We start from the raw sequence: 20354 nt of genomic DNA, 5'->3' as shown, positions 1-20354 counted from the left end.
ACATTCACCCTAGAGCAGGGCTGGCAAATGCTGGGCACCGGTACCCCACCCCCGCTGCCCCCAGGAAGGCGCTGCCTGGTGGCGGCCCCCTTGGCAGAACCCTCTAGACAGTGCTCTGGACCGTCACCAGGCCATGAAGCAGGAGGTGCGCTCTGCTGACTGCCGTGGCCCTACAGCACGTGTCCGCCGTGGGCGATAACGTGGCATTCCATCTGCGGCACCGCCACTCGCCTCCCGGCCACGCCCGGGACCTGCCCCCAGAAGCCGCTGCACCCCGTGGGCCAGGCCGAGATGGTTAACGCCCACCAGCCACGACCAGACAGAGATCAGGGCCCAGGTGCCACTCCTCTGCCCCCAATCGCCCCATCCAGCTCAGACCCTGATACTTGTCCGCTCCGACCCGAGTGACCACGCCTGGGGGACAGTTAAAGAAAACCAGCAGGCAGGGGCTGGGGAGGGGGCCCCTGGAGGTGTTGGTCAAAAGCACACCCTTCCCGTGATGGGACGGACCCGACGCACAGCACGGGCACAACGTGTAGTAACACTGTGCTGTGCACGGGAGATTGCAGAGAGCGGGTCCTGAGCATCGTGTGGGGGCAGGGACATCTTCAGGGATTAACCGACGTGGGATCATTTCACAACCTGCGTCAAATCAGCACGCTGTACGCTTTAAGTATGTACAATCCTTTTTGCCAACGATGCCTCCAGAAACCTGGAGGAAACCCCAGCAGACAGCAAGGGAGTACTGTGTTGCTGTCACAAACGTGACAGTGCAGACCAGGGTGCAGGGTGGGAGGGGGGACCCCTGTGGAACCCGGCTCCACGAATAAGCCCAGGCAGAATGTTCCGGCACCATGACGGCAGTGAGAAAACACCAGCGCCTCACGGACCAGAGGCTTCGTAGCAGAGGCTTTTACGGAGAAGGCGGGGGGGGGGGGGGGGGGTCATTCCCAGTCAGCTCCTCTGGGACAAGGACCGCGTCCTCACAGGCTGGGCCGCCACACTGGACAGCGCAGCCGGGGGCACTCGCAGGACCCTTCGGCCTGGCCCGGGGCATCTGTCGCTGGACCACAGCCAGGGTGAGGGTGGCCTTCCTCCAAACGTCCCATTCCGCCCCCGTCTCTGTCAAGCCCAGGAAGACGTCACCAGGGAGCACTGCCCCACCAGTGTCCGCGCCACGGGCACGGCTTGAAGGCCATCTGCTAAGTGCAGCCGCGTCTTCACGTGCCAGTGCCCCCGCTCCCTGGCCAGCTGGGGCAAAGGGGGCTTGGCCGGCCAGGAAGGAGGAGCTCGTGCGAGTCCTGGGGTCCACGGCAGGCGTGGGATCACCGGAGACACACAAGCGGGCCACATCCGGGGAAAAAGACAGGACGCGCTGACAACGGACAGGCTGGTGATTATCCACGGACAAGTCCTCAAACACCGTTCCCCTCAGCAGGTCCCCACGCACCCCGGACCTGCCCACCCTGACACCTGTCTGGTGCTGCAGGCCTCCTCGCGGTTCCTAAACTTCGGGGCCAGCCCCCCGCCGCCCTGCACTCCTCTGCACCCCCAGGGAGAGTCCCTCAGGGCCCTGCTCCCCGTGGCCCACGGGACAAAGCCTGAGCCAGCCTGCGCCCACCAGCTGTCGGGCCACCCGACTCCACTCCACTACCTCTCCATCCAGAACACGCTCCCTCCTCCGCCCAGCCCCCCAGCCTTGGCCGTAACGCCACGTAGCCGTGCTGAGCCCCCAGGCTGGGCGCTGCCCTTCCCCGGGGTTCCCCTCTACCACAGGGCCCCTCAGTCGCCCCTGCCACTGGAAACTGCAGGGTCCTCTGTGCCTCGGACCAGCAGCCCTGCCTCAGCGCGATCATGTCCGTGAGCAAAGTTCAGCCCCTGAACCAGGGCGCCGATGGTTGAGGGCGGGGGTGCAGTCAGCTAAGCCCCCTCCCAGTTACAGAGAAACTGCTGTAGGAGAGGGGTTCCGACCAGTCTGGCAGGTGCTGCAGGAAGACAGGTGGGCTCGGGGAGGCGGCACGGGCCAATCTGTGGCCCGCGAGCCACGTCCCTTAGGGAAAGGGAATGACACGGTCAGGCTTGGGAATGTGGAACACGGTAACTGGAAGGAACAGGCTGCAGAAGGCCCGACGACATTCTCCAAGGGCTCCCCATGAGTTAAGCATGAGCACATACGTGCACACACGTGCACGTGCACACTTAACGTGTTAGTATGATGCTAGCGATACATCGTACGCAGCGGGTTGTGCTTTCTATACGCAACGCGGTATTGCACGTGTCGTCCTTACGTGTACACGTATGTTTTATATATTCGCAAAGATGTATAATTATCACACACACAAGTGTTTGTCTCTTCCCATCTCCTCCCCCACAGGTGGCAAACGACAGAACAACAAGAGCCACCGGTCTTTAACCAGAAGTGACGTCTAACGGGAACGAAGGTTCGGTTTTACGAGAGGAAAAAGTTCCGGAGATCTGCTGCACAGCGAGGAGAGCGCACTCGGTGCCACGGAGCTGCGCACAGAAAAGCGGTTAAGATGGCAAATTTTAAGTTACGTGCTTCCCACCGCAGTTAAAAATGAAGATCTCTTTTGGGAGCTAGACACACATACACACAAATTCAATGAACTGCCCCAGCGGTTTACCGCATGGCATATTTCCCTTCTTTGTCCCCAACTTCGCAGCCGCGTGCGCTGAGTGGACTTCTCCCCTGAGCCTCGCAATCCGTTTGCGAAAATAAGGAAATGCACCGGCTGACTTCCCAGAGCACAGCGGGCACTTACTACGAGCCGGCGGTCCCCGGTCAGCGGCACCTCCGGCTTACGACAAAGCAAACAGACACGCGTGTCCCCATCGCCCAAGAAAACGGCGGGAAGTGACTGGCCCAAGCCCCCACCCGCACCCCCATCAGGACGTGTGAAGTGCATCTGCACTGAGTGAGCACGTGACCCGCAGGCAATGCTCAGGCGACGGCTGCGGTCAAGGGCCTGCCTCCCTCCATCAGGACAATGAAGCGCGCAGCCAGCCGGCTGGGCCGGGGACAAACGACTCGCGCTTGGTGTTAGCAGATTCTAAACGTGCGATTTCCAATTCAGCAATACCCTTTCTTTTTATGCAGTCACTACCACACAAACATGCCTCTTGGTTGTCTCTAACTACATCTGCATGCAAAACACAGTCTAGCCAGGAAAATGCAAGTTCTGGGGGATGGAAACCCATTTTTCAAACGTGAAAGGGAAATGAAAAGAAAGAGAGAGAATAAGGTACGCTTTATTCACATGCGAAAAACACAAATGAAAGCTGATTTCATTTCTTCACCCCAACCTGGTAAATGAGGTATGTAACTTGACCCTGAGTGGTTTCAATATTACTGCTCGAGCTCTATCTCTGGGCAGCGGAAACAAACCCATCTCGGGCCAGATGCACGTCACGTGGTCGCTTACTTTCGTCCTAAAAGTATTGTGCACTTGAGGACAAGAGCCTCACTAGCGACATCAAAGCCGCCCTGGGTGAGGACCCCCGCGGTGGCCTCCCGCGTGCAGGACTCGGGCCGAAGGGGCGGTCACGCAGCCACCGCCCGGTCCCCTGTGACACGGCCTCCATCGGCTGACAGAGGCTCACTGGGCACCACACACCGGCCCCCAGGCACCCGGCCCCCGGGCAGACCAGACCCGAGGGACGACCCGAGTGCCGCAGAGCTCACACCGCCCCACCAGGCGACAGCCTGACTTTACCTGAGGTCCCCTGATCCCTGGCTCCCGCGGCAATCAACTACACAGAACCACACCGACAGCAGCTGGCTTCCCAAGCGAGGCAGGGCGCGCACCCACGTTAGCAGATTAAAATTAGGCACCCTAATTATTAAACTGTCGCTGCAAAAGCCGGAAATACCGTTTCTTAAATGAACAGCAGAATCACCGGATTTATTTGCCCGCGTGTGTGTGATACCCAGCCTGTCTCTCCTCATCAAGGCAGTCATAAAACGTGCTGCTGCGGATTAAGTCATTAGTATTTTCCCTAATTACAGTAACCGCTTGTTTGTAGAGCCGATCCATTCTCCCCATTCGGTTCCCTTCCCGGTAACGATATCGGAAGCTCTCCGGCAACACGAGAGCAAGGCTTGGCGCGAGACGCCTCTCTGATCTGCGACCTCGGGACCCCTCCGCGGCGGCCGAGATCGGCCGCCCGAGACACTGGCCACGGGGCTCTCGTCGCTACGGGTCGGAGGCGGGCTTGAGCACGGAGGGCCCCGGGCAGGGGGTCTCCCCCACGGTGGGGAGAACCAGCGTTCCCACGGGCAGGGCCAGGCCGGGCGAGGCCAGCGCACCCCAGGCGGGAGCTCTGCCGTGCCAGCTCGCGGCTCACCCGCAGACCCAGGTGAGGCGTGCGCCCCTGCTGCGTGGCACCGCCACGGGCCGCGTTCGCGTGTTACTCCCGCGGCTCCGAACCTCCCTAACCGTCCGGCTCACTGGTTTCTCTCCCTTCAGGCCAGTCCGGTGCCCAGGAAGCCACGGCCGCTCCCCGTGGCCGTCCCGGTGCCCGCCTCGCTGAGCACCCCCGCTGCCCTCGCTGCTCCAAGCCCCCTCTTCTTGCGGTGGGTCGGGCCGGTCCCGCACACCGCAGCTCAGAGGTCTGACGTCTGGGGGTTTGGAATCCGAAAGAGGGAGACTCGCGCTGGCAGCTGGGAGAGCGAGCCCGGCTCGGAGAACAGGCCTGATGGCACCGGGCAGGGCCGGGACGGGAGGAGAGGCCAGGGCCGGTCTCTTCACCCCTCGGCCAGAACAGGTGCCTCCACGCCTGGCGCCTCTGAGAACCCAGACGTGTCCACGGGGAAGGAACAAGCAAAAGTTCGTTTTGCAAATCCAGCACGCCGGAAGATTGCCGGCTGACCGCCGCCCATTCCTTTCCGTCCCAAGTAAAGTAGCCCCGCAAGGACTCGGATTCAGTTCCGGCATCCACTGCCCCCCCCCCCCCCAACACCCGAAGGCCACGCTAGCCTGCGGAGCGCAGAGGAGGCAAGGACAGAGCCGCCCCGTGGCAGGGAGGAAACTGGGAAGGGGACCCCGGCTGGGGAGGCCACCGGAAGGCGAACCGCGTGATCATCTGAGCATTCGCTCCGAGTGACAGGGCGTGGCCCGCCTCCACCTTTCTGATCGGGGAGCCAGGAACACCCCGGGGGAAAAAGAGGAACACGGGTGTCCCCCGCTGCCGTGCAAAGTCAGGAAAACGGTGGGGCCTAGCTGCACAACAGTTTAACATTCTGCAGCTTCCACAAAACTCCCAAGTACATTAGCCTGTGGGTCAAGGAGCCTGGAGCTGCTCTCAGCATCTCCTCGTGGCCCGGGCGCAGGAGGCGGCGGCGCGGGCGCTCGGTGCACATCACGGGGCGGGCGTCCGAGGGAAAGGCCTCTTCCGGACCCCCTCCTACTCGCACAGGCACCTCGGCTCTCTTGCCCAGTCTTTCGTGGGCCTGGTGTGGTCACAGGCCCAGGGCCCTTTTGGGAGAGACTCTGAACCTCAGCTTCCCGTAGCCTGAGGCCTCCCAACCTTGTCCGCGCCATGGAGAGCTAAGAAAACGGTCTTTCCTCGGCACAGGGGGCGAGCTGCTGGGGACAAGAGCCGAAGGATGGGGGCTCCAGCCGTGAGCTCGGCACTCGCAGCCCAGCCCTACAGTGGGAGGAGCTGGGGGCAGAGACAGGCCCTGGGAACTTGGGGACGGTGGCCACAGACACTACCTGCTTCCTTCGTCTCAACCTCAAGCCTAGGAAAGAGCCCCGCCTTGCACAGCCCAGCCTTGGGGCCAAGGCTCAGAGACAGCAAACAACACGCACGCGTGGCCCGATTCTATTGGTTTCGCCCCTGGGGACTTCCAGAAGACAGCGTGACAACAGCAGGACTCGGGAGCCCCTAACCGTGGCCGCCTCATCTGTTATTCATTACAAGGCGGGAAGAGGACAGAGTCCAGGAGAGACAGGCTCAGAGAGAGCAGGAGGTCACGAATGCACCTTCTCTGTACCGAATCAAAAGGGAGCCGCCCAGCCACCCAAAAGAGGCAGTCTCCTGCCGCTGTCCTGGGAACCCAAGCAAGCCTGACGCGGGCATTCATAAAGGCCGAGGGCAGGAAAGCCCAGGAAACGAGGTCGAGGCAGGTCCACGCGGCCGGGAAAAGGTCACAGATGGTGGAATGTGGGGAGCGGAAGCTGGACCCAGCCCTAGAGCCCCCACAGGTGAGGCAAAGGACCGAGTTTTGTTCGGGAATGGGGAGCTGTGACCCCCACGCAGGTGTGCCATGACATGGCGAGGAGAAGACTGATGAGGTCAGGAGGCAGGCAAAAGAGGGAAGGGTCCCAGGGAGCACGCTTCAGGGTGGCGGTCTAGGCCCCCGGCGTGGAGAGCCAAATGCTGGGAGAACGGGGAGCGGAGGCACAGCTAGGAGAGGGTGGGGACCACAGGCGAGGGGGCCACTGCCACAGCCAGGCAAGAATCCTGGCTCCGAGTGGGCCCCGCGCCACCCCTCAAGGTCTCACCGGCTGGTGTGCACAAAGGGGCACCGGGCCCTGGAAAGGCTCCAGACGAGCGTGGCCCCAGGAAGCAGGTCCTGTGGGTGCCCGGGGCAGCTGGAGGCCTCAGGGGCCAGGGCACCAGCTGACCGAGAGCCAGGAGCCATCGACGGGAGCACGCCGGCGCCCGACCCCGGAAAAGGGGAAAGCTGGTGGCTCCAGGGGTAACTGCCGGACCCCCTTAAGAAGCACCCATCAAGTCTAGAAGAGAGAGAGCCCGGCCCAAAAGGACCCCTAGCCCCTTTAACAGGAAAACTCCTGCGTGCACGGCTACGGTCCCGAGCACGCAGCCCCTGCCTGAGCAAGCCGGGCTGCCGAGGATGGAAAGCGTGAGCCGTGCTCAGGGCTGCGCAAGGGGGCGAGGACAGCACGCTGCGGAGGGAGGACCTCATTGCACCACCGTTCCAGAAGCTCTGCCGTTCCTCGCTAAGGGGTGGGCGGCCCGAGGTGAGCGGCGGAATTCCGTCCACGGGAATCACGAGAGGAGCCAGACTCTCAGACTTGACACGTGCCCCCGTGTTGTGCGTGCCTCCACACACACAAGTACACGCGCGTGTGTCTATGGGCGTGCACACACGTGCACACGTTATGTGGGCGTGTGCACGGGGCTGGGGCGCACGCACCGGGGCCATACATCCCAGAACTTGACCGTGAGCTCAAGAGAGGGGAGACGGGGCACTGGTGACAAAGGGCCAGGAGGAGGCCACCTCGGGCGCAGCTGCCCCGCCCTCAGGAGCCAGCGTGGCCACAAGCAGGGGCCGCACCGGGTGTCCCACTCCCCCCCACCCCCGCCCCGGACAACTGCCTCCCCCAAGCTCAGTTCCACCACACGTGACCCAGCTGTGCACCTGACCACAGGGCCCGTCACCACCAACACGACAGCCGGGAGAGGGTGCACCTGCCACCGAAGTAAAACCTCCTGGGGCGGGACCCTTCCCCACCTGGGGAGCTGACAAGGCCCAGCATTCTGTCAGCAGGAGCAGGGGCTGCGGCTGGAGCCAGGCCGAGGCCCCCGGGCCGTCAGGGCACCCCTCGGCTAATCCCCGCAGCTCAGCCAGGCCAGGGGCTCGATGTGCTGACCGTGCAGACAGAAAGCAGACCTGAGCGCACCCGGGAACGGCCGGGGTGCAGCTTGAACGCGGCCAGCCACGCACACCCGGCCCCCTTTCACAACGTCCGGCCCCCGCTACTGCTTTTCCGACCCAGAAGCGCACTGCACAGCGAGCCCTGCGCCTCTGCCCAAGGGGCAGACAGCTGTGCTGTGCGTTCCTGGTAGTGTGTGAGGGAAGAGGCCTGGGCTCGGCGCTGCCTGGCTCGAACCCAAGCTGCCCACCGTCCCACCACCCTGCCTCCTCTACCGTCAGCTGGGAGGAAGTGAGGCGGAGAGGACCCACGGATGACATTTAATAACACCGCGGTGCCCGGCGCTGAAGAAATACCGTGGGATGCAGCCGGGCATCCTTCCCAACCCATAGAGGCCACTGGCCTCGGAATGTCGCTTGATCACGACAACGGTCCTCCCCGGCGGAGCCCCTCACGCCCACTTTGCTGATGGGAAGACTGAGGCACGGGGAAGCTGGCTATCTGGCCACTTACACGGTGGGAGGGACGTGAAGGGGGATTTTGCGACACATCCACCTGATGCCAAAGCTCTCTCTCCGTGTGGACCCCTTGCCTGCAGGGAGGCGGATGCGATCGGAGGGGCTCCAGGAACCACCAGGCCCGAGTGTGCCACAGCAGGCAGGACTCACCCTCTGCCTTCTCAAGGACACCCTCAGCGTGTGCCCGCCTCTGTGCTGGGCAGGAGAGCTGACACAGGTTCAACGCCTTCCAGAGCGCTCTCGGATACCTGCCTTGGTCCTCCTGGGTTGCCTGGGAACACTCCCCTGAGGGCAGGGGGTCGGTCCGTCGACAGGCATCAGGAGGCCCGGCCCCTGCCATCTTGTGGCTCCACTGTCCCCACTCCCAGGGCCCCTCCCAGGGGTGGCGGGTCCAGCAGGTCAGCCGGTGGAGGGCCAGAGTCGAGGAATCTCCCTGATGAACTCCCATCCCCCCTACCCACCTTGCCAACAGGCCAGCTCTAGCCACGTGCCCCAGACTTCCTGTGCCCGGGGTACACCCGGCGTGCCCCAGCGGCCGCTGCCACGGCGGTCCTGGTCAGCGCCTCGTCTCTGGACGCTGCTGAGCCCTTCGACCCCCGTGACCCCCACAGAAGGTCGTTCCGGAACTGCTGCTAGGGCTGCGGAGGGCAGGGTGCTCCTTGGCGGCTGCTGTCCACCAGGTCCCTCTTCAGCACCCGCCCCTCTCCCCTTCCTTCCAACCACAGCGATTTCCACACAAGCGAAGCTGACTCCCCAACCAGCTTCTGGAAGAGGCCGAGCCCCTCCGTGCGGCCCACACCCACGGCCAGTGACAGTACAGAGGTGGACAAGCGACCTCAGCCACAGCAAGCAGAATGGATCCAAGGCTTGTGCTGGGACAAACACACTCTTTCCCGGGGGCATGAACCAGTGTGCCTGCAGCTCGGAGAGCAGCTCACAGGACCCCCTCAGGCCGGGAACGGACGCTCCCAAACAGGGGAAAGAAGGAGCCCGTCTTGACGACGAGGCGGAGGAGCTGGATCAAGCCCTGCCTGAACCCTGCCAGCCCTTCACCTGACTTCCCGGGAAAGCAAGTCAATCCGTTCCCTGCAGCACACGGTGCTCTGTGAATCCACCGTGGAGAGATCCCATGTGACGGCCAACTGCCGGAAACATCTTCCTGCTCAAGGCTGAGAGCTACTCCCGAGAATCCCTCAAACACCCTTTCCCGTAATCCCCGAGAGGACACAATCTGATCTCCTGTTTCCGTGCTCCTCTGTTCACCACAGGCTACCTGGTCCTACAACAAGGCCACCGCGGTCCCACCTACGGAAGGCAGTGCCCACAGGGCACCAGAAGTACCCAGCCGCTAAGCTCTTCACCACCCTCCCCTGCTCCCCACGCCCCACACCTGCAGCCGCTCTGCCCGAACCGCACCCAGGCCACGCAGGTCCCCTCGAGCCGCCAGCCCGCAGCAGAGGGTCATCGGAGAGCACAGCAGCACGGTGGCAGGAGGGGAGGGATACCCAGTCCTGTAGCTGACATGTCACGTGGAACAGCGAAGAGAAGCGGAGACGGGGCCGACCCCCAACGGGACTTGAACACGCACCCGGGTGGCCCTGGGGCTGCTCCCTTTCCCAGAAGGCCAGCAAGCATCACGGACGGTGAAATCCTGGCATGAGATGTCCATCACCTATGTTCACGGATCACCCTCGGGGCTGGGGACCTTGGCACCACTGGCCCGGGGACGAGTCACACCGTGGCCGAGGCCCAGGCGCAGCGGGACAGCCGCCGCCATGCCCCAAGCCCCGTGTGCGACAGCAGAAGGCCCTCCGGGTCCCTGACGCGCACAGCGGCGCCCTGGGAGCTGCCGGTGTCGGGCGTGCTGTGAGCGGTCAAGGGCAAGAGCTCTGTGGACTAAGAGGCAGCACCCGCGGAGACCCGGACAGACGACTGGCTCCCGCACGTGACTGAGGTCCTCCGGGGAGGCGCTCACCCTGCTGTGACCTCCGCCGACACAGGCAGAGACGCCCTGAGCCGGCACGGGGACCTCAGGGGGCCCTGAAGTGACGTAAGGGACACCAAAGCCACCAACCCTCCCCTCGGTGGAGGTCGGGGGAGGAGAAGGGCCGAGCCGCAGGCACAGTTCCCCCGACCCCGCAGCAGCCCCTTCGGCCTCCCGCCTACAGCCGGCACCTCCGACTCGCGGAGACCAGGCCACACGGTCACCACAGCGAAGCGGAGATCTCGACCCGGGTCTGACCCGACACCCACGTCCGCCCACGGAAAACGACACGTCTACACCTGCGGAAATCCCTCCCGCACACCGCAGGCCCACGGGCACCACAGAAACGGAGCTGGCACCCCCGCCCACACCTGGAAGAGTCCACTAGAGGAGCCCTGGGACTCAAGCGCCCGACGCCAGAGCGCAGCCCCGGCTGCTACTTAACGCCAAGAATTGTGAAAACGACAGCTTCCCCAAAACGCAACACACGCGTGCACGGACGTTACCCACGCCCGCACAGAAGGGCGCTCTGACCCGGGGAAGGAGCCGGGGGCACACTTCACAGTGCTGTTTGTAACCCCAGGTCCCCAGAGGTCGACTCTCCCGTCAGGGCCGGGAGGGGAGTGGGCGCTCCTCGGCCGGGGGTCCCCGCGGCCGGCCCACACCTCCCCAGGGTGCGTGGGAGTGCGCGGCAGGTGGGGTGTCGCAGGCGGACCGCGGGCCAGGCTGGCCACAGGGCACGCGTGCGGGCGGCTGCAAAACCAGCCGCGTGCTCGAAGTGCGAGGACAACGATGAACTTCGGAGAAAGAACTCACCGGGGCGGAGGAAAGAAGCGAGGGGTCCAGGGACGCGTCCTTCAATGCGTCCCTCCAGCCCGGTGGCTGAGGAGGGAATGACGACACGGCCCCTTGTGCTGGCAAAGCGAGGCTTTCCAAGGAACGGGGACCACAAGGAACGGGGACCGGAGCCGCCCAGCGCCTTCCCAGGGCAGCACCACGCGGGACTTTGAGAGCAGGGCGGGCCTTCGGGCACCATGGCTTCCCCAACGGCTCCTCGTGACTCGCTCTGAAGGCCCACGCTGGCTGAGGGCCACCGCCCTCACACGCACACCGGTCACCACCCCAACGGCACGCCCTGGCCCCGCAGACTCACCGGGCGACTTCACCTCCTCTAGGCGTCCACGGCCCCAAAGGGGAGGTGGGGGCCAGGCTCACCACAACGCGCCAACCCCTCGGCCCCAGCGGGGCTGGAACACCACGTCTAAGGGGGGGGAGCCTCCAACGCCAGCCCGGAAGGGCCTGCAACCCCCGCCGTGATCTGTCCACCTGCCGGGGCCCTGCTTCGGGCCGGGACACTCTAAGGACACAGTACCTGTGGAAAAAGACCCTGCAGGGGGCCAGGTGGAGCTCAGAGTTAGCTTTGGAGTCCCCACATACGAAACCGACAGCTGGATTGGAGGCTGGCTCAGGTCCCTTCCAGAATGTTCTCCTCATCGACTCCCACCGAGCTTGGGCCCTCACAACTACTCTAAAGAGTCCTGGACCCAGAAAAGTCCTCTCAGTGACACTGGATGCAGGAGGGAAGGCCCTCCCGCGCCCCCGTAGTGTGAGCTGGGAGCACACGGGGCCAGCGGGCCACCCGGGGGGCTTCGTGGCAGGTCCCACACACACCGCTTCCCCAACCGTGTTGCCTCCACCAGGTTAGACCAAGAGAAGCCGGACACACGGCACCTCGCAGGAACCAGAACGGAGAGGCACGCAGAAACCCTGATTCCCCGATTAGGTACAAGCAGACCGCCCTTCGTGGGGACAAGCCCCCTGGTCTGTCCAGCTGGCCCTTCCCCACACGCTGCGGCCTCGGAGCCCCCAGAGCGGGCCGCCGCGGCCCCACAACTCCGGCCCCGGCTCACCGGGCTCAGGCTCTGCGCCCACTGGCCCCCAGCGCCCCCAGCTTCCCACGCCCCAGTGCACCTGTGTGTGCTCGCCCCCTCTTCCTCCTGTCCCCACCGACGTCTAAGCTCGCGCAGCAGAGGCCGGGGCTTCCTGGTCAAGTCAGGGGGCCTCTGCATCTGCCCCCGAGGCCCCCCAAGGCAAGGAGCGGTCACGGTGCATCGCCACCCCTGCGAGGGACGCCCGTTCCCGGGGTGGGGGCAGGCTGAGCACCTGTAAGATAATGACCGACCCGTTGGAAACTTGTAGGGAACAAGCTCCCAACCACAACCATCGCTGCCACACCCCCAGCAAAGAGGGCCTGGGGGGGGGGGGGGGGGGGCCACAGAAGCTTCTCTTCCAAAGTCTGAAATAGACCCGCTCCGGCAACAGCACGGGAGACGCCAGATGACGCCGCTTCTGCGGGAACACACGGCCCGGTCCCCGCCTGAGCGGCACCCCCACTTGGAAGGCCAGCTCGGGCTGTCGGCCGTAAGAACTGATTTACTGTCTCCGGCTCAAACTTCAGTCCAACAAAAGCACTTGACTCACACGGACGGAGTACTTCGTAAACAATAGTAAACTAACACAGCCTGACATCCACCGCTCTAAACAGAGGAGACCAAAGACGTTTACACACAGGCTCGTATTAGGGTATCGTACTAAAATTATGAGGTTAGGGAAGAAAGGACTTAAATAATGTCATTAATTCCGACATGAAACAAACGGGGAAGTGTCATTAATAAAAGCCGCGGCTCGCCCTCTGGGACACCGGAGCCCCGGACCCGGCCGGGGACGGGCTGTGCGCACAGGCCTTGGCCCCACACGGCGGCCCCATGTGCCACTTCGCCGCGTCGCCAGAATCCACTTGACTCCAAGTTTTATGGTGTCCACTTAAAAGTATGTCATCTCCAAATCAGGACCAAGCAGTTTCCAGATTGAGGCCGGGAGGAAGCGGGCGATTCCAGAGCACGGGCAGAAGCAGAGATGCCGCGAGGCCTGAAGACCGGTCCCCGACCAGGCTCTCCACCCAGGCCGACGCCGTGCCCCCTGTTCAGCCGCTCCCCCACTCCCTCATAGAGCAACTCCACCACCAGGACTGGGCACACGCAGCAGGCACGCGGCCCTCGGAGCCCCTCAAGCCCCTGGAGCCCCCAGCTAGTAAGAAGAGAGAACACCAAACCGCCAATGTTCCAACGAGCTACTGAAATTCCACCGCTGGACCCTGTCAGCAAGGAATCAAAAGGAGGCTGGGCTGGGGCGCCCGGGGGCTCAGTCGGTTAAGCGTCCGACTTCGGCTCAGGTCGTGATCTTGCGGTCCGTGAGTTCGAGCCCCGTGCCGGGCTCTGTGCTGACAGCTCAGAGCTGGAGCCCGCTTTGGATTCTGTGTCTCCCTCTCTGCCCCTCCCCAGCTCATGCTCTGTCTCTCTCTCTCAAACATAAATACACATTAAGGAAGCTTTTTTAATAAAAATTTTTTTTTTAAAAAAGGATGCTGGACTTACGTGTCACAGTTCCTTGCACGGATGAGGGTCAGGGAAGAGGGAGACGAGGGAACGTAGTGCCAAGGACCAGCAACAATGTGGACAAAGTCTCCAGGTCGAAGGGGGCTTGAGAAGCAAAGCAGGTAAAAAGACCGAAGCTCAGGGAACAGGACAGGTGCTACCAGATGAGGCAGGGAAAACAGAGGCCAGGGTCAGGCGGGCCTTCCAGGATCCCAAGAACAAGGGGAGGCCATAACAGGGTCTTGCAGAAGGGAAGGAAGGGTACAGGCCTACTCTCGGTAGAGACCACTGAGGATACCACACGTACAGCATACGGACTGTGCCACAACAGCCCAGACCCAGGAGGCCAGCTCCCCGAGAGGAGAGCTTGCAGGCGAGTCGGAGAACCAAATCCCCTAAATTCTTCTAATGCTAAGCATATTTATCAACTTCCCAAGGACCTGGTTTTTCTCCTTTATAAATAATCAAGCTGAAGAGGGTTTTTTTCACCAGTGGAAATAGCAGGGATAAAAAAAAAAAAAAAAAAAAAAAAGTATTACTATTAAAAAGTAACACATGCTCAGAGCAAACATGTATGCAACACCAACATTTATGAAAAGTCAACGAGAGTCCCTCACAGGACATTTCCCTGACACCCCAGAGGACCGCCATCATCACTTTACAGACCCAGGTAGTTAAGAAAGAAAGATAGATAGATAGATGGATAGATAGATACCCTGAGTACTGCTCAGGACCTGCTTTCTTAACACGCTGCACGCTTCTGACGTGTGAGCCCGTGCACGCACATTCCGAGGAAGAAAATACTGAAATGTTTTTAAGAAGTATCGCCTTTATGAACAACGGACAAAAGATCTCCCGCACACATCTGGACACCTAAGCACTTCTCACGTTCTTTCCTAAGAATCAACAGTCCCGACAAACAGAATTGCTGGGATCAAAAAAAGGCCATTTAAGTTTTTGACTCACAGACTTTTCTGGAGAGTAATTAAGTAATCAGTTTGCTCTCCAGAGAACAAATAATAACAACAACCAACACTTATATTGTGCTTACTATGTACCAGGCCCTATTCTAAGCAATTTCCACACAATAACTTATTTCGACTTCACAAAAACCTTATAAGATAGGAATTATTGTTATCACCACCAAGGGGGTGTTATCAAACAACCTTCGCTGATGTGATGGGCATAATGAAATCTTTCACCTAAAATTCTCCGTTAATAAAGCTAAGCTTTCTACATTAGCTACTGTAATTTGTATCATTTATAGGCTTTGCACATCTCACAATACAGATGCTCATCCTTTTCTTACTGGTTTGCAATAGCTCTTTACATAGTGTCTATTAAGCTCACGTAGGCACATCTTGTTATGTATTTTCTTTCTCTTGTTGTCTCTTAACCTCACTTACGGAGTCTTTTGCCAAAAAGAATTTTCTTTCATTCTTACGCGGTTCTATCTGTCAACATTTTCTCTTTAAGGTTTCTGGCGTGGCGTTGCGATAAGGATAGATTACATTAGTAGTTTTTCAGAGTTTTTGATCTTTCGAATGCTTTCTTCCAATAAAATCTTCCAAGGCAATCCTGCCGACAAAACAGTTAAGGGCGAAGTGCATTCATTGGTTGGAATGGATGTGGAACACGGGGTGTTCTCTGTTATCCTCACCAGCCCCCAGGCAGGCTCAGAAGATCTTAAGCATGGGCTACACCCAACACCAGCTAACAAGACTGTTAAGACCCCTTCCAATCCCGGGTGGCTCAGTCGGTCGAGCGTCCGACTGCGGCTCAGGTCATGATCTCGCGGTTTGTGAGTTCGAGCCCCCACGCCGGGCTCTGTGCTGACAGCTCGGAGCCTGGAGCCTGCTTCCGATTCTGTGTCTCCCTCTCTCTCTCTGCCCCTCCCCTGCTCACGCTCTCTCTCTGTCCCTCAATAATAAATGTTAAAAAAAATTTTTTTAAAAAGATCCCTTCCAGTCCTACAATGCCACACACACACACACACACACACACACACACACACACACACACACACACACCAGCAGACAGCACGAGAAAGCCAGAATTACTTCCCAGACCCTACCAAAACTCAGGTGTCAGCGACAGCCGCTCCAGCAACAGTCGACACCCCACTGAACCCAAAAGATACCCCAAACTGTCATCTTCTCACAGAGGCCATGTCTTCCCCAAAGCCTGGACAACACTGAACTCCCAGCCTCAAGACCATCCCTGGCCTGGAAGCAGAGGCGTGGAAGGGAAGAGGGAATCGGCATCTGGGACCTGATTCAGCCACGGGGAGCAGATGCTCCGTTTCCTCCTCTGCAAAACAGGTACAGGGGAACCGCGTCCTGAGGAGGGGTCCTTACAACACGGGCTTGTTACATGTTAGCTAGCAGGCTATGCCACAATCGCTAGAGTTCGGATCTCCTCGCTACGAAACGCTCTGGGTTCCGCATCCACTGAGGCAGATGATCTGTCCCCAACGTTACATGGAGGGATCCCAAGGAGAGGTCACCGGTGGAGGGCCCCGGACCATTTCTTTTCCAGGAAACGCAGGACGAGGCACATCAGAAAAGGCATTCAAGCGGCCACGGATGCCACAGCCCACCCCGCACCCCTAAACAGACCCCGAGAAGAGAAAACTGATCCTAGGAAGAGAACTCACAGATCTTCCTTCAGGACATTTTTTTCCCCCAAAGGAAACGCTCTGGTAACATATGTTGCGAAGGTCTGTTAAAATGGAGCATCAATTTTGACAGGGAGCCCTTCCTCTGACTTAAACCAAAGGACGCGACACCCTCCCCTAAGGTCAAGCCCGACAACAGCCTCGAACCCATGCAGACTGTCTGAGATTGAAACAAAAACCCCTCCCAACATGACGCCTGCCCCAACCCGATGGGGCAGGGGCTCAGGCCCGGCCTCCCAGGACGCAGAGCGTGGGCAGAAGCTGAGGCCTCCACACACGGAGGCCGGGCCGGGCTGGCCCAGACCCCCAGCTGCAGGCACCGATTCGGGTCCAGGAGCCCGAGCCTGGCCACAGCCTGTCGCCCGCGGCCTCTGGGCCAGCAGCTGCCTCTCATTCTGTGCGTCTCCCTCGCTCCCTGCATCAGGTATTAATCTAGTACCCGGGGCAGCTTCTGAGTGATGAAAGCCCAGCCGTTTTCAATAGAGAACGGTATGGACGGATTCTACAGGAGTGATGAAATGCTTCTTCTGCTCTGGCAATTAAGACTGCACAAAGTCGCCTTTGCCCTGGTGCCACCCCCAACATCAAAGGATGAGAAATTCAAAGCCATTCATGCTGCATTGAAGCCTCACAATGAAGCTGGAAAATGGAAGTCGATTACTGGGCATAAATATGCAGCAGTTAAAAGGAAAGTTATAACGAAATTAAACGGCAGCAACCCCACAACGTGTTCTGGAAACTTCCAGAACTAGAGTGCCCCTGGTAAACACCAAGAGGGGCACCCTTATAAAGCAGGTCTCTGACCGCGCAAAGGCGAGTTCTGCCGCCCCAGCTGCACGCGGACAGGGTGCCGTGTGGCTCTGTCGACCTTGCTGCCCTAACAGCCCCCGGGGCCTCGGAGAACATGGCATGTGGAGTTTGATTCTGCATGGCTGCGAAGCTGCTGACCACAGAACATTCTGGCTCAGGGCTGCTTAGGCCACATCTGTCCTTGGTCCCGAGGCCTACAGTAGTCCACAGTCATCCCCCCCCCCTCTGCCCCCCGGGGCTCCCCCAGAGGCACTCCCGCTGCCAGCTTGCAGGAGAAAGGACTAACCCTAAAGAGGGCAGTGTTACATCTCCCTGCTGCATAAATCTGCTTCTCTTCTGATTGATTACTGCTCTCCTTACGAAGGTATTTGATCTTTAAAATAAAAGCCCAGAACACAGAAAGCTATACAAGTCTTACAATGTGTCAGGGTGTGTGGTTTTAAGGCAGGAAAATACTTCCCTCCCACACAAATGTGAATTCTGGGGAAAGATGCCACAGATCCAAGGGAGTAGAGTATCTGGGAAAGCTGGATCAGCCTTAAAAATAGATAATTGAACACAGATTTGAGATTTCTCAGGAGCTACCTGGGAAAAAAAAAAAAATTAAATCTCGCCTATTTTTGATAACCAAAACTCCATTCTGATGAAACTTCTCTAGCAGGGTGGCATTTTGCATTTCCAATTATAATGGAGTAATTGTGTTGCCATAGTTACCGCAAAATTCTGCAATAACTTTTGTTGCTTTGTAATTGCTGTAGTGTATATTTGTGTACAAGCAGCTGAGTTTTCCTAATTCAATGCCTCTTCCTCTCCCCGATCCCCACTAACCACCACCTTTCCTGGCTCAATTCTGAAATCACATCAGTTTCATAGGACGATCCCTAACATAATGCACGGAATTACCAGAAGCAATTAAAACTCCAGGCAACCTCGATCGTATTGCAAAAGAAAAAGTGAAACCAGGCCAAGGTGCAAACCCACCAGCATTGCCCCGATCTTCTTGCTGGGCTGGCGCTGGGTGAGGGCTGTTTACATGTTTACTCCCAGGCCTTCCATGCTTAGGTGGTTTGTGGGAATAAACAGAAAAGCCTGAGTAGAGAAAAGAGAGGAAGCAAACTAACTGGCCAGGCCCCTTCCTCCCTCACCGAGGGCAGAGCCGCCCTCAGCAAGCAATTAGGTAGGTCTCTACAGTAATGCAATTAAGATTTAGTTAAGAAAGTCATTAGTTTTAAAATAACTTAAGTTTAATTTCTGCAACGCTTTATTTGAAAATTGTGTCACAGCAGGTCAATTTACAACATGCAATAAAGAAAACACTCATATCAGCTGCTGCAAGTTATTACAAATTTTTGATGTGCATTAAATGAGTACACTGGGTTCCACCCCCGGCCTTTCCAACTGATACGCACGGTCTCGTGCTGTAACAGTGTCAAATATTTCAACGTTAAATGTAAATACGAGATAATTTGCTCATAATCCCGCGGTGTGTTTTTGCAACGCGGGGAAACGCGGCTCCCACCATCTGGGCAGGACCGGGCCACAGCTCGGCCCGTGGAAATCCTGCGGGCACCCTCCCGGGGTCGCGGGCAGCACCCCCACCCCTCCCGTCACGGACCGGGGCACCCGCGCCGCGAGCCCCGGGGAGGGACGTTTTTCTGCAAACTCACAGCCCTGGACAAAGTTACATAAACGGCGCCCGCCCGGCTCCGGGCGCCCCCGGCCCACCTGCCGCGGGCTCGGCCTGGGCGGGCGCCCCGCGCGTGCTCCCCACCCCACCCCACCCCCCGGAGGCCAGCCGGCCGTCCTGGCCCGGCCTCGGCGGCCCGGCTCCGGCGCCCGCTCCGGAAAACCCACGGGCTGGGCGCCACGCGCGGCCTGGCGCACGGGGCCGGGGCCGGGCCGGGCCGGGGAGCGGACCCGGGCGTCCACCTGCCGGGCCGGCGGCGGCGGGGGGCGTGGGGCCGGCGGCCCGCGGGCTGGGAAGGGGGGGCGGACGGGGGGGCGGACAATGGCCCGCGGGCCGGGGCCGGGCCGGGGCTGCGCTTACCGCGGCGGCGGCGGCGGCGGCGGCGGGGCGGGCGCTCTAGCCCCGCGCGGGCGCTCCGAGCCGCATCTCCTCAGCCTGCGCCGCCACCACCACCACCACCACCACCACCACCACCGCCGGCGGCGGGCGGGCGGGCGCTCGGGCGGCGGCGACAGCGAGGACGCGGCCGCGGCGCGCCGGGCCCAGGCTGCTGAGGCGGCGGCGGCGGCGCGGGCGGGCGCGCGGGCTCGGGCGCGGGCGGCGGCGGGGACGGTGCTCCGCGGCGGCGGCCCCACAACCTCCCCTCCTCATTCACAAAAAATTGACCCACGTTGAACCATGATGCCGCTCCCCCCTCCAGCACGGAGCCGGGCGCTGATAGGCCCCGCCCGACGCCCGTCAGCCGCCCCGGCCCCGCCCCCCAGCCGGCGGCTCTGCAGCCATTGGCTGCGGCAGCCTTGCATCACCTCCCCTCCCGGGCCCCTCCCTTCTGCCCGATTTCTAACGAAGAGCTCGTCAATTACGGTTCGGCCCCGCCCTCCGACCGCCCTCCCCGGCCGCCCGGCCGTCCTTCCATTGGTCCACTGGGGCCCCGGGTACCGCCCCGTGTGCTCCCGCCCCTCGTCCCGCGGCGGCCAACCGCTAGGCCAGACGCCGCACAAACGGCAGGGATGCTCCGCCTCTGCCCGCCTTCCCGCACACGTCCTGGACCCCGTTGGCTGCTCGAATTGCCAATCCTGGGGGGCGTGGCTACCAAAGGACGCTCCAGGCGCCAGTCGCTGGGCGCTTCGCGGTTGAGAAAGCGCAGGGAGCCGGGCTGCTTGTGATTGTAAACGTGGGCCCTGGTCCTGGCGAGCTCCACTCGGCAGCCCCGAAGAGCTGTCCTGTGCCGGCCTAGTGATCGGGACTGCGCGCCTAGCGAGCGCACTCTTGGGCGCGGGCTGAGACAGGCGGCCGCTCGGGCCTGGCCGCGGCCTCCATCTTGGGTACTGGCGGCGGTCACGTGGTGCGGCGTGCTCCGGGAGACGCACGGGCGGCGCGGAGGGCGAGTGCGCAGGCGCGGCGGGCCCCGCCCTGCCCCGCGGCGGGAACGCGGCCTGCGGGGCCCGGGGGGGCGCTGGCCGGCGGCTGTTCCCCGACGGGCGGGGAGCGGGCCCGGTGCGCTCCGCCGGCCAGAGTCGCCCGCGCGCGGTGGTCCCGGGCCACCTATCCGCACCCAGCGCTCCGGGCTGTGAGCTGCCGTGTCGGGGTGGTTTGGGCCG

The 20354-nt window shown here is 61.0% G+C and overlaps 1 protein-coding gene across 6 annotated transcripts in view; it reads right to left on the bottom strand.

Moving 5' to 3' along the window:
* Positions 1-19411, bottom strand: part of HDAC4 (histone deacetylase 4) — a 288638-nt gene extending 269227 nt beyond the window's left edge. For 4 of the 6 annotated variants that reach the window (XM_060624334.3, XM_060624335.3, XM_060624336.3 and 1 more), the window contains exon 1: positions 19114-19409. The gene's annotated coding sequence lies outside the window, so the exon portion shown is untranslated. Of the gene's footprint in view, positions 1-19113 lie in introns of all 6 variants that reach the window. The other 2 variants (XR_009607488.3, XM_060624337.3) reach the window with 2 other exon arrangements.
* Between the last annotated feature and the right edge of the window lie 943 nt (positions 19412-20354).

The sequence above is a fragment of the Panthera onca genome, chromosome C1 (assembly GCF_046562875.1).
Source record: "Panthera onca isolate mPanOnc1 chromosome C1, mPanOnc1 haplotype 2, whole genome shotgun sequence".
Lineage (NCBI taxonomy): Eukaryota > Metazoa > Chordata > Mammalia > Carnivora > Felidae > Panthera > Panthera onca.
The sequence above is the reverse complement of the archived record's forward strand: the minus strand, read 5'-3'. Positions and strand labels throughout refer to the sequence as shown.